Source organism: Bufo gargarizans, chromosome 7 (assembly GCF_014858855.1).
Source record: "Bufo gargarizans isolate SCDJY-AF-19 chromosome 7, ASM1485885v1, whole genome shotgun sequence".
Classification (NCBI taxonomy): Eukaryota; Metazoa; Chordata; class Amphibia; order Anura; family Bufonidae; genus Bufo; species Bufo gargarizans.
In genome coordinates this window covers 117,765,679-117,782,560 of record NC_058086.1, presented here as the reverse complement: position 1 = coordinate 117,782,560, position 16,882 = coordinate 117,765,679, and the positions used below count along the sequence as shown (strand labels likewise).

Here is a 16,882-nt window from a genome sequence, read left to right as displayed (position 1 = left end):
TTTCATTGGGTGGTATTTTATTGCTGCTGACATTTTTACTTTTTTTGTTATTAATCAAAATGTAACGATTTTTTTGCAAAAAAAATGACATTTTTCACTTTCAGCTGTAAAATTTTGCAAAAAAAACGACATCCATAAATAAATTTTTCGCCAAATTTATTGTTCTACAGGTCTTTGATAAAAAAAAAAATGTTTGGGCAAAAAAAAAAAAATGGTTTGGGTAAAAGTTATAGCGTTTACAAACTATGGTACAAAAATATGAATTTCCGCTTTTTAAAACAGCTCTGACTTTCTGAGCACCTGTCATGTTTCCTGAGGTTCTACAATGCCCAAACAGTAGAAAACCCCCACAAATGACCCCATTTCGGAAAGTAGACACCCTAAGGTATTCGCTGATGGGCAGAGTGAGTTCATAGAACTTTTTATTTTTTGTCACAAGTTAGCGGAAAATGATGATGATTTTTTATTTTTTTTTCTTACAAAGTCTCATATTCCACTAACTTGCGACAAAAAATAAAAAATTCTAGGAACTCACCATGCCCCTCACAGAATACCTTGGGGTGTCTTCTTTCCAAAATGGGGTCACTTGTGGCGTAGTTATACTGCCCTGGCAATTTAGGGGCCCTAATGTGTGAGAAGAACTTTGCAATCAAAATGTGTAAAAAATGACCGGTGAAATCCAAAAGGTGCACTTTGGAATATGTGCCCCTTTGCCCACCTTGGCAGCAAAAAAGTGTGACATCTGGTATCGCCGTACTCAGGAGAAGTTGGGGAATGTGTTTTGGGGTGTCATTTTACATATACCCATGCTGGGTGAGAAAAATATCTTGGTCAAATGCCAACTTTGTATAAAAAAAAAAATGGGAAAAGTTGTCTTTTGCCAAGATATTTCTCTCATCCAGCATGGGTATATGTAAAATGACACCCCAAAACACATTCCCCAACTTCTCCTGAGTACGGCGATACCAGATGTGTCACACTTTTTTGCTGCCAAGGTGGGCAAAGGGGCACATATTCCAAAGTGCACCTTTCAGATTTTGCAGGCCATTTTTTACACATTTTGATTGCAAGGTACTTCTCACACATTTGGGCCCCTAAATTGCCAGGGCAGTATAACTACGCCACAAGTGACCCCATTTTGGAAAGAAGACACCCCAAGGTGTTCTGTGAGGGGCACTGCGAGTTCCTAGAATTTTTTCTTTTGTCACAAGTTAGCGGAAAATGATGATTTTTTTTTTTTCTCTTTTTTCCTTACAAAGTCTCATATTCCACTAACTTGCGACAAAAAATAAAAAATTCTAGGAACTCGCCATGCCCCTCACGGAATACCTTGGGGTGTCTTCTTTCCAAAATGGGGTCACTTGTGGCGTAGTTATACTGCCCTGGCAATTTAGGGGCCCTAATGTGTGAGAAGAACTTTGCAATCAAAATGTGTAAAAAATGACCGGTGAAATCCAAAAGGTGCACTTTGGAATATGTGCCCCTTTGCCCACCTTGGCAGCAAAAAAGTGTGACATCTGGTATCGCCGTACTCAGGAGAAGTTGGGGAATGTGTTTTGGGGTGTCATTTTACATATACCCATGCTGGGTGAGAAAAATATCTTGGTCAAATGCCAACTTTGTATAAAAAAAAAAATGGGAAAAGTTGTCTTTTGCCAAGATATTTCTCTCATCCAGCATGGGTATATGTAAAATGACACCCCAAAACACATTCCCCAACTTCTCCTGAGTACGGCGATACCAGATGTGTCACACTTTTTTGCTGCCAAGGTGGGCAAAGGGGCACATATTCCAAAGTGCACCTTTCAGATTTTGCAGGCCATTTTTTACACATTTTGATTGCAAGGTACTTCTCACACATTTGGGCCCCTAAATTGCCAGGGCAGTATAACTACGCCACAAGTGACCCCATTTTGGAAAGAAGACACCCCAAGGTGTTCTGTGAGGGGCACTGCGAGTTCCTAGAATTTTTTCTTTTGTCACAAGTTAGCGGAAAATGATGATTTTTTTTTTTTCTCTTTTTTCCTTACAAAGTCTCATATTCCACTAACTTGCGACAAAAAATAAAAAATTCTAGGAACTCGCCATGCCCCTCACGGAATACCTTGGGGTGTCTTCTTTCCAAAATGGGGTCACTTGTGGCGTAGTTATACTGCCCTGGCAATTTAGGGGCCCTAATGTGTGAGAAGAACTTTGCAATCAAAATGTGTAAAAAATGACCGGTGAAATCCAAAAGGTGCACTTTGGAATATGTGCCCCTTTGCCCACCTTGGCAGCAAAAAAGTGTGACATCTGGTATCGCCGTACTCAGGAGAAGTTGGGGAATGTGTTTTGGGGTGTCATTTTACATATACCCATGCTGGGTGAGAAAAACGAGATTTTTGTATAACTTACCAGTAAAATCTCTTTCTCGCTCTTTCCTTGGGGGACACAGAAGACCTTGGGTATAGCTCATCTCCCTAGGAGGCGTGACACTAAGAAAAAACTGTTAAGCCCCTCCTCCACAGCTATACCCTCAGCCTGGAGAGAAAGGCTGCCAGTTGCGTGTCCAAGTAGTGAGAAAAGGCAAAGCCCAAGAAGTGGAACCAACAAGCCAACTACCCAACGGGTAAAACAAACTCGGAAACTCGTGTAGAGAAAAAACAAAGAATGGGTGGGTGCTGTGTCCCCCAAGGAAAGAGCGAGAAAGAGATTTTACTGGTAAGTTATACAAAAATCTCGTTTTCTCGCCCAGTTTCCTTGGGGGACACAGAAGACCTTGGGACGTTCAATAGCAGTCCAAGAGGGGAGGGACTACAACACCAAGGCGAAGCACCCGAAGGCATCAAGAAACCGCCGCCTGCAGACCAGGCAGCCCAAGACAGCATCCGCTGAAGCCCGAGTATGCACCCTGTAGAACACGGTAAGGTGTGCAAGGAAGACCAGTGACCGCCTTGCACAAATGCATGGCCGAAGCCCAATGCCTCCAGCCCAGGGGACACCAACCGCTCTGGAAAATGAACAGTGACACCTGGTGCGGTAACCACAGCAATAGCCACTCTGAGAAAGCGGAGGAAAGCCACCCTGGAGGCCGCAAACCTTGCACGGACCTCCTAGAAACACAAGAGGCCAAACGTCGACAAGAGCCGGAGATCTCCAAGTAAAAACGCAAGGCCCAAACAACGTCCAAACGGTGAAGTGTCCGTTCCCGGGGGCGGGAAGGGGAGGACGAATGCCTCGCGGAACTGAAAGACAAACACCACCTTCAGAAGGAAGGAAGAGACGGGATGGAGAACAGCCCAGTCCTAGGGAAAGACAGAAGGCTCGGAACGAGAAGGACCGCCACTCAGGCACCCGTCAGAGACCCGATGGCTACGGAAACACAACCGCACAGGACAGAAGGAGTAGAGAAAACTACTGTAACGGCTCCAAAGGAAAGATAGGAGCGCCAAGAACCCAGTATGTAGATCCCAGGGCGGTACCGGAGGGCAGTACAAAAAGGAACCCAAGAGCCGCTCCATGGAAGAAGGTCTTGACAGACCCAGAGGGCCGTGGAACGCTGAAAGAGGAGGGACAGCGCCGACACGAAGCAACAGGGTCCCATTCCCAGGTCCAGGCTGGACTGGAGAAAGACAGAACCATGGAGAAAGAAAGGCAGAGAGGGGAAAACGCCCAGCCTCCCATAGAACCCCAGGTAACAACCCTAAGTCCTACAACAGATCCTGGACGAAACACGGCCAGGAGCGAACACTAACGAGTCCGCTAGAGTCGCCTGGGCAAGCGGGCGAAAACCCAACGAGATCAGGCGCAGACCAGTAACACGGGCAGAACCGAAGACGTTCTACAGTCCCGGTGTGGGAGATCCAAGGGCAATCCTGACCGAATGGTAGTCCTCCCAAGTTACCGAGAAGGTAAGTCCATAGCAGAACCATTGCCGAGAATGGAAAAAACGTAATCTGCACCCAGCTGGAGGACAAAACGCGGCAGACCCGGTAAATAGGCACACAGCTAGTACAGCCAGTGTGAACAAGGGAGACAGTACGAGGCCAAAAGGAACACCGGAACCATCCACATGAACAACCATGCTCTCCCCAGAGGGGAGGGCAGTGAAGGAACAGCCTCCGAAGCGTGGCCGGGACAGAAGCCACATCGGAGTGATCTGTACCGAGCGGGAGCCAAACAGAGCCGGCGAGAAAAGACAGTCGAGACAGAGGCCGGCATAACACCCTCCAACCGAAAGGAGGGGTGGGCAACAAGGAAGCCATAGGACAGCTCGAGAGCAGAACCCCGCTACACCGAGACGCCCGGTTCACCGCCTCGCAGAAGGCGAATACCCTGAAGAACCCAAGATGGAGGTCCTCCGGACCTGGGTACGCGAGCACCCAAGAGAAGTTGGGTGACCTTCCCGAGAAGAGCGGCCCGAACCTGGTAACAGATCAGACTGAAGCGCTGAGGGCGCCAGCCGGAAGGACTCATACCACACCGCATCTGAAGAGGAGGAAATGGTAGTAGGCGAGGGAACCGTAGTCCCGCCAGAGAAAACGCAGAATTCGAGGGACGCAGCTCTGTTACATGTGCGCTTGGCAGATGAAGGTGCAGCACTCTCGACCATGTGACCACTAACGCAGGGAAACAATGCCGCGGGAGGACGAATGGGTACGTATCTAGGGACCACGAACACACCCCGGGCGGAAGGGCCAACGAAAGGAATGAGTACCACCCAGCTCGGTGCAGTAGCGAACAAGTAGAGCTCGTCTACTTATACATAAGGTATATACCTTTGAACACATTGGGCAGTCATTCGCTGTTTGTTGAACACCACCTTAGGCTCACACAGGTGGACAGAACGAGCTCTTTAGAGAAATAGCGCAAGGCTTGCTGCAAGCATCGTATCTCAAGAGAAAAAAAGTATGTCGCAGGAGAACGGGAGGCATACGTACGAGTAGCCCCGTAAGCAGTGAGAAGGCCAACCCACCCATGGGAGGAGAAGGCACACCCGGCCCAAACAACGGACAGAGCGCACAAGAAAGTCCGCTCACTGCAAAAAAATAGTCACTCAGCGAAGAGTCAGCCAGAGTCCAACCGTACTAACGGAAGTGCAAAGTGCAACCTGAAAGGCAGTCATGCACAAGACCAGCACGGCATGCAATGGAACGCAAGCAGTCCGCCCAGAAAAGGGGGGAATGTACCTGGCCAACACTGCAGTCGGCAAGAGTGCAGAAGCCCGCCCCAAAAAGGGGGGATACCAAGGCCAGTACCTACTTCGGAAAAGTAGGACATACCATATTCCGCCCAGAAGGGGGCCATGCCTATGGCCGCACATGTCCAGCAGAACGCAGGAAGGTACACTTAGGGAAAGGGGGCATGCACAGGGTTATTCTATCATTAAGTGATTGTGCAAAAATCCACCCAACACCGAATTTCGTGAGAGTGCACCACTCCGCCAATGAAGGGGGACGTGTACCAGTCCAGCACCGCATAAACACGGACAGCTGTGGATCGCGTGAGCGTGCAAAATGCCGCCCATGGAATAAGGGGCGGCCATACACATAACCAGCACAGCTTCCAATGGGAGTGCAAGCATTCCACCCAAGGTAGAGGGCGGCAACGCACCCAGCGAGTGCAGTATCCCGCCCAGAAATGGGGGTCATGCACATGGCCATCATCGCATCCAGTGAGCGTGCGAGCACCCCGCCATGGATGGGGCCATGCACATGGCCAGCAACGCACTGGCGAGAGAACAAACACAGTCAGTGAGAGTGTACGTATGTCGCCTGAGGAAAGGAGACATGTCCAAGGCCAGCAGCGAAACCAGTGAGAGTGCGGCACACCGCCCACGGAAGGGGGGGGGGGTCATGCATATGGCCGGCAACAGATCCAGTGAGGTTCAGTGTTCCGCCTATGGAAGGGGAACGTGCACATGGCCGGCACCGTATCCGTGGAGAGTGCAGTGTACCTCCCATGGGAGGGGTACACGCACATGGCCGGCACCGTATCCGGTGAGAGTGCAGTATTCCGCCTATGGAAGGGTTCATGCACATGGCCGGCAGCGAATCCAGTGAGAGTCCAGTGTTCCGCCTAGGAAGGGGAACGTGCACATGGCCGGCACCGTATCCGGGGAGAGTGCAGTATACCTCCTATGGAAGGGGTTCATGCACATGGCCAGCACCGTAACCGGTGAGAGTGCAGTATTCCGCCTATGAAGGGGTTCATGCACATGGCCGGCAGCGAATCCAGTGAGTGCAACGTCCCGCCTGTGGAAGGGGGTCGTGCACATGGCCAGCACCGCAGCCGGTGAGAGTGCAGCAGTCCGCCTAGAAAAGGGGGGTCATGCACACGGCCAGGCTGCAGCCAGAGAGAGTGCAGTATTCCGCCTAGGAAGGAGGGCCATGCACCTGCAGCCACCAGAACTGGGTGACGAATTCTGGGCAGAAATTTTGCATGCACTTGGCCAGTGCCGTATCCCGGGAGAGGGCAAGAAAACGCCTGGGAGGGGGAACATGCCCTGGCCAGCGCCGCAGCCGGGGAGCGCGACACACCGCCTAAGAGAGGGGGGCATGCCTACAGACAGCATACCGAATGATGAGGCTGCCGCATCCTGCGCAGCCCACAAGCCCAGTTATTTAAAACAAAATTATAATTTTTTCATTTTTTTTTTTTTTTTTTTTTATTATTATTATTATTTATTTAATTTATTTTTATTAATATTACAGCCTCCCTGAGGCAGAAAGGGGGGCCACCATACAGGGGCACAGGCCGTACAGGCCCATCAGGAGCCGGCCAGTACCCAAAGGGTTAACAGGCACCTGGGCTGGGGGGCGCGCTGCGAACTCTTGGGGGCGGGGGAACCTCCAGGCGGGAAGAATTCGCGCCTGGAGAGTTCCCGCCCCCCCCACAGAGGCCTGAATTTGCGGCCTAGTAGGCCGTAAAGCCGGGGCCTAAATTTTAGCGGCGCCCGGACGACCGGGGCCGCAAGCATTTAAAGTACCGGCCGGGCCTAAGCCAGCCGCGGGTGCCCACATACCGGCCGCCGGAGCCCCCATACCGGTCGCGGGTGCCCACCCCGAGCGCCGGAATTGCGGCCAGCAGGCCGCGAAGCCTAAACAAACTATGCAGCGCCCGGCCGGCCGGAATGCACCGACGGCCGGCCGGGGCCTGTTGGAGCACAGCTCTAGTCAATGCCGGCCGCGGGAGCCCACCCCGCGGCCGGAAGAATCAGGGACCCGAGAGGAGCGTGAGGTGCGGCCCAGCAGGCGCGATGCCTGGGCCGAAATTTGCGGCGTCCGGCCGACCGGACCGATGGTCGGCCGGGCCTAGTTGGAGCATAGCTCGCACATGTAACGCCGGCCGCGGGAGCCCACCCCGCGGCCAGGAAGAGTCAGGTGCCCGGGAAGGAGCACCGGATGGTGCGGCCCAGCGGGCCGCGAAGGACTAAATTTTTTGCGGCGCCCTGAGCAGCGCACCGGCAAGCGCCCCCTCTTTGCGCGGACCTCCATCCTGCAGCCAGCTTATGATCTATGGAGGAATGGGTGAGTGCTGTAGCAGATTGCCGCCTTGCGACACCCCAGGGACCAGCCTAGGTCCAGCAGGGCCACCCAATAGCCACTCTGCTTGATAGGCTACCAGTATGGGGGTCAGTCACGCAGGAGACCGGGGTGGGGGGAGGGGGTCGTAGGGCTGGAGAAGCCACTCTCTCACCATAGCCGTCTTCACCCTCGGTCCGTTCCAGCAGGGTCGCCCCTTCAGCTACTGGCACCGTAGTGGCAGGACGCTGGAAGAGGGGCTTGGCGTGCGGGCGACCCTTGCGCTGGCGGGATGCAGGGGAGCTGGGCTGCCCTGGTCCACCTTGCCTTCTGTGGGGGAGGCAGCAGTGCGGATGACCGGCACTGGCGCAGCTCGACCCCGGGAGAAACAGAGAGGTCTAGTGCGACTCTGTTGTCCCTGATTGTCTGGAACAAAAAAAGAAAAGAAAAAAGTAAAAATCAAAATTTAAACAAGGAGAAAAACAGCCCTGCAGAGCAGGGAGTGTCTTGCCTCCTTGGACACTAAGCAAAAACTGGCAGCCTTTCTCTCCAGGCTGAGGGTATAGCTGTGGAGGAGGGGCTTAACAGTTTTTTCTTAGTGTCACGCCTCCTAGGGAGATGAGCTATACCCAAGGTCTTCTGTGTCCCCCAAGGAAACTGGGCGAGAAAATATCTTGGTCAAATGCCAACTTTGTATAAAAAAAAAAAAATGGGAAAAGTTGTCTTTTGCCAAGATATTTCTCTCATCCAGCATGGGTATATGTAAAATGACACCCCAAAACACATTCCCCAACTTCTCCTGAGTACGGCGATACCAGATGTGTCACACTTTTTTGCTGCCAAGGTGGGCAAAGGGGCACATATTCCAAAGTGCACCTTTCAGATTTTGCAGGCCATTTTTTACACATTTTGATTGCAAGGTACTTCTCACACATTTGGGCCCCTAAATTGCCAGGGCAGTATAACTACGCCACAAGTGACCCCATTTTGGAAAGAAGACACCCCAAGGTGTTCTGTGAGGGGCACTGCGAGTTCCTAGAATTTTTTCTTTTGTCACAAGTTAGCGGAAAATGATGATTTTTTTTTTTTCTCTTTTTTCCTTACAAAGTCTCATATTCCACTAACTTGCGACAAAAAATAAAAAATTCTAGGAACTCGCCATGCCCCTCACGGAATACCTTGGGGTGTCTTCTTTCCAAAATGGGGTCACTTGTGGCGTAGTTATACTGCCCTGGCAATTTAGGGGCCCAAATGTGTGAGAAGAACTTTGCAATCAAAATGTGTAAAAAATGCCCTGCAAAATCCGAAAGGTGCACTTTGGAATATGTGCCCCTTTGCCCACCTTGGCATCAAAAAAGTGTCACATCTGGTATCGCCGTACTCAGGAGAAGTTGGGGAATGTGTTTTGGGGTGTCATTTTACATATACCCATGCTGGGTAAGAGAAATATCTTGGCAAAAGACAACTTTTCCCATTTTTTTATACAAAGTTGGCATTTGACCAAGATATTTTTCTCACCCAGCATGGGTATATGTAAAATGACACCCCAAAACACATTCCCCAACTTCTCCCGAGTACGGCGATACCAGATGTGTGACACTTTTTTGCAGCCTAGATGCGCAAAGGGGCCCAAATTCCTTTTAGGAGGGCATTTTTAGACATTTGGATCCCAGACTTCTTCTCATGGTTTCGGGCCCCTAAAAAGCCAGGGCAGTATAAATACCCCACATGTGACCCCACTTTGGAAAGAAGACACCCCAAGGTATTCAATGAGGGGCATGGCGATTTCCTAGAATTTTTTATTTTTTTTGCATAAGTTAGCGGATATTGATTTTTTTTTTGTTTTTTTCTCACAAAGTCTCACTTTCCGCTAACTTAGGACAAAAAATTGGATTTTTTGTACTCACCGTAAAATCCTTTTCTCGTAGTAGGCATTGGGGGACACAGCACCATGGGTATATGTCCAACTACCACTAGGAGGCACTAGACACAAAAAGTGTTGGCTCCTCCCAGGTGGGCTATACCCTCTCCACAGGCACGAGGCTATTCAGTTTGTACCAAAAGCAGTAGGAGAGAGAAGAAAAGCAAGGAACCAACAACTCCCGTACCGGGAAAGATCAAGAGACCAGCCCGGAGAAGCGGAAGTAAAAACATAGGGTGGGATCTGTGTCCCCCAATGCCTACTACGAGAAAAGGATTTTACGGTGAGTACAAAAAATCCAATTTTCTCGTGCATGGCATTGGGGGACACAGCACCATGGGACGTCCCAAAGCAGTCCCTGAGGGTGGGAAAAGAAGAGACGTGCCACCGGCTGGGCATACAGGTGCAGGAGAATGTGACCATGTGACCCAACAGGAAAAAACACGGAATGGGCAAGAGGTCTCATAACAAGGAAGAAACCTCAGAAGAAGCAGGGAAGACTGCCAGCACCCCAGGACAAATGTCTGGAAGAAAATCCCAAATGCAAGAAGGTGGCAAAAGGGAACACCAAGCGCAGCCAAGGGCTGGAGAAAAAAATTAGGACAGCACTGCGTGTTGGATCGACCCAACGCCCTACATTGTCTCAGACCCATAAACCTGTGGCCATCCCCTGAAAGGCCAGGGGAGAAAAGAAACAGGGAAGCACTGGAAACCAAACGAGTGAGGGAAGCCATAGCAAGGCTCACATGTGAAGGGAGAGGGACTCCCCTCACCGCAAGGCCAGGTGAAGAAGCCAAGCGCCCCATGTAAAGGCGAAAACCCAAGGCTGCTAGAGGAAACTGCCAACCCTTGGAGAAGGAGGGGGTTGTAGGTAAAAGCCAGGAACAAAGAACGATCGCTCCTGCGTCCCCAAAAACAGGAAACGAGGCACAAGCCTCCGAAAACAAGATAGCACTGTAAAGCGCAAGACCAGAGGAAACTCTGGGCATGTGAAGTATCATGGAAAAAAGGAACCAGAGACAGGCCCAGGCAACCTTGGCAGGAACACACTGGACTGACAGACATGGGAGTAGAAGAAGAGCACTCCAAACAGCCTAAGGAGGAAGGGGTCTACAACAGGAGGAGGTCCCTCCCGAAGGAGACCATACGGTGGAATTGCAAACCGTAGCACCAAACCACTCAATACCAGGTACTTTACGTGGGAGGATGGAAAAAAAAAAGACAAATCCCAAGAGGACCTCAAATGAACAGGGACAGGGACTCCAGAAAGGAGTACCCAGATGGGGTCACAAGGAACCAGGAGCTGAACCACCGGAAGACAACGCAAGCCAGCATATCCAGGAAAGGCGAAAAGAAACCGCCATAGGGGAAGGGACATTGGCCATGGACAACTAGCCGCACCAAAAACATTGACCAGCAAACCGTAAACATTGTCCCAGAGAGGGCAAGTACAGCAGCTCGGAGGTACCACAAAACGACAGACATCGATATGCATAAGGAATGCAGAAGTCGCCATGAAAAAACCGGGGTAGCCTACATAGAAATGTAGAAACCAGCTGCGACCGGCATACAGAAAACTTCCAGGGGGGAGAAAGTACCAGACAGGTGCAGACGACAGCAAGGTCCAAGAGGACTGCCCCTTCGCCATGTAGCACAACTAAGCAGAAAATACAAGGGAATACCGAAAACACCTGGACCCAGAAGGAACTACGGGGCCCTGTCCGATACCAGAGCAATCAGCTGAAAATTCAGACAGGTGTGTGTGGCGCTCAGAGGTCCTGTCCTTGACCCGTCAGGGAGGACGTCCAGCAATGATAAAAGCCGTGGACCCAGAAGGATACCGTGAGGCGGACATCCAGCGATGACCGAAAACCACTGCCGCGGCCGATGCTCACCAGCTACATGTCCAAACAAGGTAGAAGATCCAGTGGAGATCCTTGTACTACACCAGGAATGGCCCGCTCAGCAATAGGAAACAATGTGAGTACTCCCCTATAACATGGGGTAACGCGGAGCACAGCATACCGTAGGACCTTAAAGAGAAAGCAAGAGCAACTCTAGCACAAAGGCCAACAACCACCTGGCCATGGAGTAGGAGGTTGAATGAGGACCACCCGCCGGACCAGACAGATCAGTCATATACTGGAGCTACCAGAAGCAGCACTAGACCGATAAGGTGGGGGATGGGCTGACCCACCCCTGCCAGATATGGTAACCATGCACATGCTGAACAAGGGTGACCTGGTGCTGACAGTGCCTTGAGCGGCACAAGGAGACCAATGAGGACGACAGTAACGGAGTGGCAGACGTACGGAAGAACCAAACGGATGGAACCAACATCTGCAGCACAGATTAGAACCCGTGGGCAGAAAACACCTAGTAAGAAAGAAACTGTCTGGGCCACAGATCGCACCACAGGGCCCAGCACTTGGGGTACTACAAACACACGCCTAAAATAAAGGTAAAGTGGCTGCATGTTGCCGACCAAGGAGAGTGGAAACATAGCCACAGCATCTGGGGATGCGACAGCATCCGAAGGGTACAGGTACACAACCTGTAAAGTAGAAATATGGCTGTGAAGAGGAACTTCATTTAAGATCGAAGCAATGTGGCCGCATGGTGCACCCCAGACCCAGAGAGGTGCAACAGCAACTGCGTTAACAATGGAACCCATAGGGCCGCACGGTACCACAAAGAACAAGACAGGTGCACACTACAATCAGGTAGGTGCAATGGCAACAGAAACAGGGCCGCATAGTACACCATAGAAGCCAGACAGGTGTAACGGCTGCAGCATCAAAGACGGTTCAGGAACTCTACCTATGAAGGAAGTAAGATGGCTGTTTGGTGCACACTATGATGAGGTAGGTGCAATGGCCACGGCAACTGGAGGAGGCCTCAAAATCTCGTCCTGTAAGGGAGAGAAAATGCCACATGGTACACCATAAAGCCGGACAGGAGGAACGGCTACCACATCCGGAGATGGTGCAGGTACTCTACCTGTTAAGGGATCAAGGTGGCAGGGAACAGACAGGTGTAACTGAACCGGACAGGGGCAACTCTATGGCAATAGAAAGTGGCCTCTATATCTCGCCCGTAGGGAGAAATGTTGCCGCCTGGAAGACAATAGAGCCCGCCAGGGGTATCGACCACAGCACCGGAGATGGCGTAGGTACTCTACCTATGAAGGGAGCAAAATGGCTGGGAATAGACAGGTGCAATTTCAACGGCAATTAAAGGCGGCCTGTAAATCTCGCCAGAAAGGGAGAAATAGTGCCGCACGGAACACCATAGCGCCAGCCAGGGGAATTGGCTACAGCATCAGGAGATGGCGTAGATACTCTACCTATGACGGGAGCAAAGTGGCTGGGAACAGACAGGTGCAATTGCAACGGCAATCGAAGCGGCCTGTACATCTCGCCCGGAAGGGAGAAATAGTGCTGTATGGAACACCCCAGAGCCAGCCAGGAGTAATGGCTTCAGCATCTGGAGTAGGTGTAGGTACACTACCTATGAAAAGGGGCAAGGCAGCTGTACAATTGCTCTTAACTCCCCAACCTACAGGAGGCGATAGCCGAGCTAACCGCTTGCCCAGAACAGGAACCCCCTGTAATGAGGTAGAGTGGCGAACACCACCACCAGGATGGGGACCCTGTGGAAACACTCTCAAATATGTAGAGGATAGCCCCTGGTATAGGGGAACCAGGAAGGCTTGTCAGGGACAGCCTATGGCAGTGGTGCAGGCATCCCCCTGTTAAGGAGAAGGCGTACGTATCAGAGACACCGCGTAGGTGACTCAGTATGCTAAACACGGGGACGGCTGCCTTACCTGTGCGGTTGAATACCTGTGTGGTCAGGGGAGCACCATCCGAAAATCCACTAGAGGGGATACCAACCCTGGGTAGGAAAGGTTCCTCCGTCCACATTCGTCTTGACCTCCCAGAGGGCTTCTGTATGGAGGAAGACCGCCTGATGCTCTGTTCCGAGGGAATCGGCGCAGAGGTGTCCCCAGAGGCAACGGATGGGGTGACAGGAAGGATTCGTCACCAGCCTCAGGCCTGTCCTGGGGGGGATCCGAGGATGCCGAGGAGGGGTGGTACCCCGTTGAGACCACCCGAGGGAGTACCGTGAGCTACCCCTAGCCGAACCCGGGTGCAGGTACCCCTAACTGAGCGTGCCCCATCTGCAGGGAGGACCCTGGGAGGGCAGAGGTGGCCGCAATTTGGATTGGTAGCGGCCAGCGACACCGCCAGGGAGAGGCGGTCAAGGTTCCCATGGCATTGACACGGAGGGAGCCCATTCATGGGGGACCGACACAAAGGGATTGTTCGGGGAAAGGATCTGGGAAGAGGTACTGCACCCAGCAGGGACAGGCTGACCGCACGGCAGCCATTGTTAGACCCAGAGAGGTGCAGACAGCGGACGCACGTGAAAACACGTGGCGACCGAGGAGAGGCTGGGAGAGGAGATGCTCAAAAAGCAGCCAGCAGAGGCTGTCTATCCTGACCCGGACGCCCTGTTCCCCCAAAGAGGCGCTGCAGCAGCTTGTCCCCCCAAAAGAGGTGGTCAGTAGGGCTGCAGGGGACATAAAGCAATTGAGGGGAGGGAAGGGGTTAACCACCCCCTTCAGCAGAAAAAACACGTTAGCCCAGGAAAGGGTGAAGAGATAGCCCCTCCCAAGGGCCGGGCGGGGCTCAGAAAAGCCCGGGAAGCAAGGAGGAGGGGCCGGGAAGATTGCGGCCTAGCAGGCCCAAAAGCCGGGGCCTCGATTTATTAAGGCGGCCGGGAATGGAGCGAGGGGGGCGGGGCGAACCGCGGCCGACAGAGGGCCCACCGAATCATAAAAATAGGTGAGGAGGGTAGGGGGGGAGAAGCGACACCTAGGGACAGGTGGATCAGGGCAAACGGAGCACCTGGGAGCCGGGAACGGGCCACAGAAGATGAGGCCTAGTCCCGGCAGAAGCCGGGGACTAAAGTAGCGGAGAAGCCAGGGAGAAGACTGTGTGGCCAGGGAGGAGAGAAAAGACCAACCAAGGGGGAAGAGAAGGGAGGGGAAACAAGAATATAACCCCCCCCAGAAAAAAGGGGGGGTTGGCTAGGGGGAAGATGGAGGCTCCCCAGGACCCCCAGCTAAGGTGGATCCCATCCCCCTGGCCACAGGAGGGAACCTAACCCTGGGGCAGGGACACAGGGGAGTATACTCACCATCAGATATACTCACCATCCGATGTCTTCGGGCGCAGCAGGGTCACCCCTTCGGCAGACTCAACACGGAAACCGTGGGAATGCCGGCAAGCCACTGCGGATGCAGTCCGTGGGGACTGGGTGACCGGCGATGGTACCGAAGTACGCGCCCGCAGGGGGGCAACTAAAGTGGAACACGATGGAGCCCCAGCCTGCAGCAGGTGTAACGGTGGAGAACACCGAGACCTGCGGAAGAGAGAAAAAAGAAAAGAATAAAAATAAAAAACAGCAGAACCTGCAAAAAAGCAGGACAGGTCTGCCTCCTACGGACACTAGACTAAAACTGAATAGCCTCGTGCCTGTGGAGAGGGTATAGCCCACCTGGGAGGAGCCAACACTTTTTGTGTCTAGTGCCTCCTAGTGGTAGTTGGACATATACCCATGGTGCTGTGTCCCCCAATGCCATGCACGAGAAATTTCAATCTTTCATGGACTCAATATGCCCCTCACGGAATACCTTGGGGTGTCTTCTTTCCGAAATGGGGTCACATGTGGGGTATTTATACTGCCCTGGCTTTTTAGGGGCCCTAAAGCGTGAGAAGAAGTCTGGAATATAAATGTCTAAAAATGTTTACGCATTTGGATTCCGTGAGGGGTATGGTGCGTCCATGTGAGATTTTATTTTTTGACGCAAGTTAGTAGAATATGAGACTTTGTAAGAAAAAACAAAAACAAACAAAAAATTTCCGCTAACTTGTGCCAAAAAAAATGTCTGAATGGAGCCTTACCAGGAAGGGGGTGATCACCCATATAGACTCCCTGATCACCCCCCTGTAAGGCTCCATTCAGACGTCCGTATAATTTTTACGGATCCATGGATCGGATCCGCAAAACACATGCGGACGTCTGAATGGAGCCTTACAGGGGGGTTATCAATGACATGATCACCCCCCCTGTAAGGCTCCATTCAGACATCCGCATGATTTTTACGGATCCATGGATAGGATCCGCAAAACACATGCGGACGTCTGAATGGAGCCTTACAGGGGGGTTATCAATGACAGGGGGGTGATCAGGGAGTGTATATGGGTGATCACCCGCCTGTCATTGATCACCCCCTGTAAGGCTCCATTCAGACGTCCGCATGTGTTTTGCGGATCCGATCCATGTATCCGTAAAAATCATGCGGACGTCTGAATGGAGCCTTACAGGGGGGTGATCAATGACAGGGGGGTGATCAATGACAGGGGGTGATCAGGGAGTGTATATGGGTGATCACCCGCCTGTCATTGATCACCCCCCTGTAAGGCTCCATTCAGACGTCCGTATGCTTTTTGCGGATCCGATCCATGTATCCGTGGATCTGTAAAAATCATACGGACGTCTGAACGGAGCCTGACAGGGGGGTGATCAATGACAGGGGGGTGATCAGGGAGTTTATATGGGGTGATCATGGGTGATCAGGGGTTTATAAGGGGTTAATAAGTGACGGGGGGGGGGGGGTGTAGTGTAGTGTTTGGTGCGACTTTACTGACCTACCTGTGTCCTCTGGTGGTCGATCCTAACAAAAGAGACCACCAGAGGACCAGGTAGGAGGTATATTAGACGCTGTTATGAAAACAGCGTCTAATATACCTGTTAGGGGTTAAAAAATTCGGATCTCCAGCCTGCCAGCGAGCGATCGCCGCTGGCAGGCTGGAGATCCACTCGCTTACCTTCCGTTCCTGTGAGCGCGCGCGCCTGTGTGCGCGCGTTCACAGGAAATCTCGGCTCTCGCGGGAGGACGCGTATATGCGTCCACCCAGAAGAGCAGGACCGCCGGCAGGACGCAATCCTGCGTACGGCGGTCCTGAGGTGGTTAAATCACCCCTTTCCGTGTAATAAAAAAAAATACCCAAATAACAAACAATATAAACATCATGGGTATCACCACGACCAAAAATGCCTGTACTATTAAGAAATATTAATATTTTTCCAATACGGCCATTGGCGTAACGGAATAAAAGGGTAAAAATTGCCAATTTGCCATTTTTTCATTGCTTATCTTACCCCCAGAAAATAAATATATAATAAAATGTGATCCAAGGCATGAGAAATCAATACCACTGCAGATTTTTTTTAGACAGAAAACATCTATCAGTGTCTACCCTAAAGCTATCTGAATGCGATGCGTATTTGTATGCAGAATGTCTGCATAGAATCCAGAAAGACAAAAACGCATAAATCTGCACTATTTATCGGGGTTTTGATGCATTTTTTTGTTATGCATCATGCG

The 16,882-nt window shown here is 51.7% G+C and overlaps 1 protein-coding gene across 1 annotated transcript in view; it reads right to left on the bottom strand.

The window, feature by feature from the left end:
- The window catches only part of LOC122943779 (influenza virus NS1A binding protein), a 69,685-nt gene that overhangs the window by 33,277 nt on the left and 19,526 nt on the right, over positions 1-16,882 (bottom strand). The window lies entirely within an intron of this gene.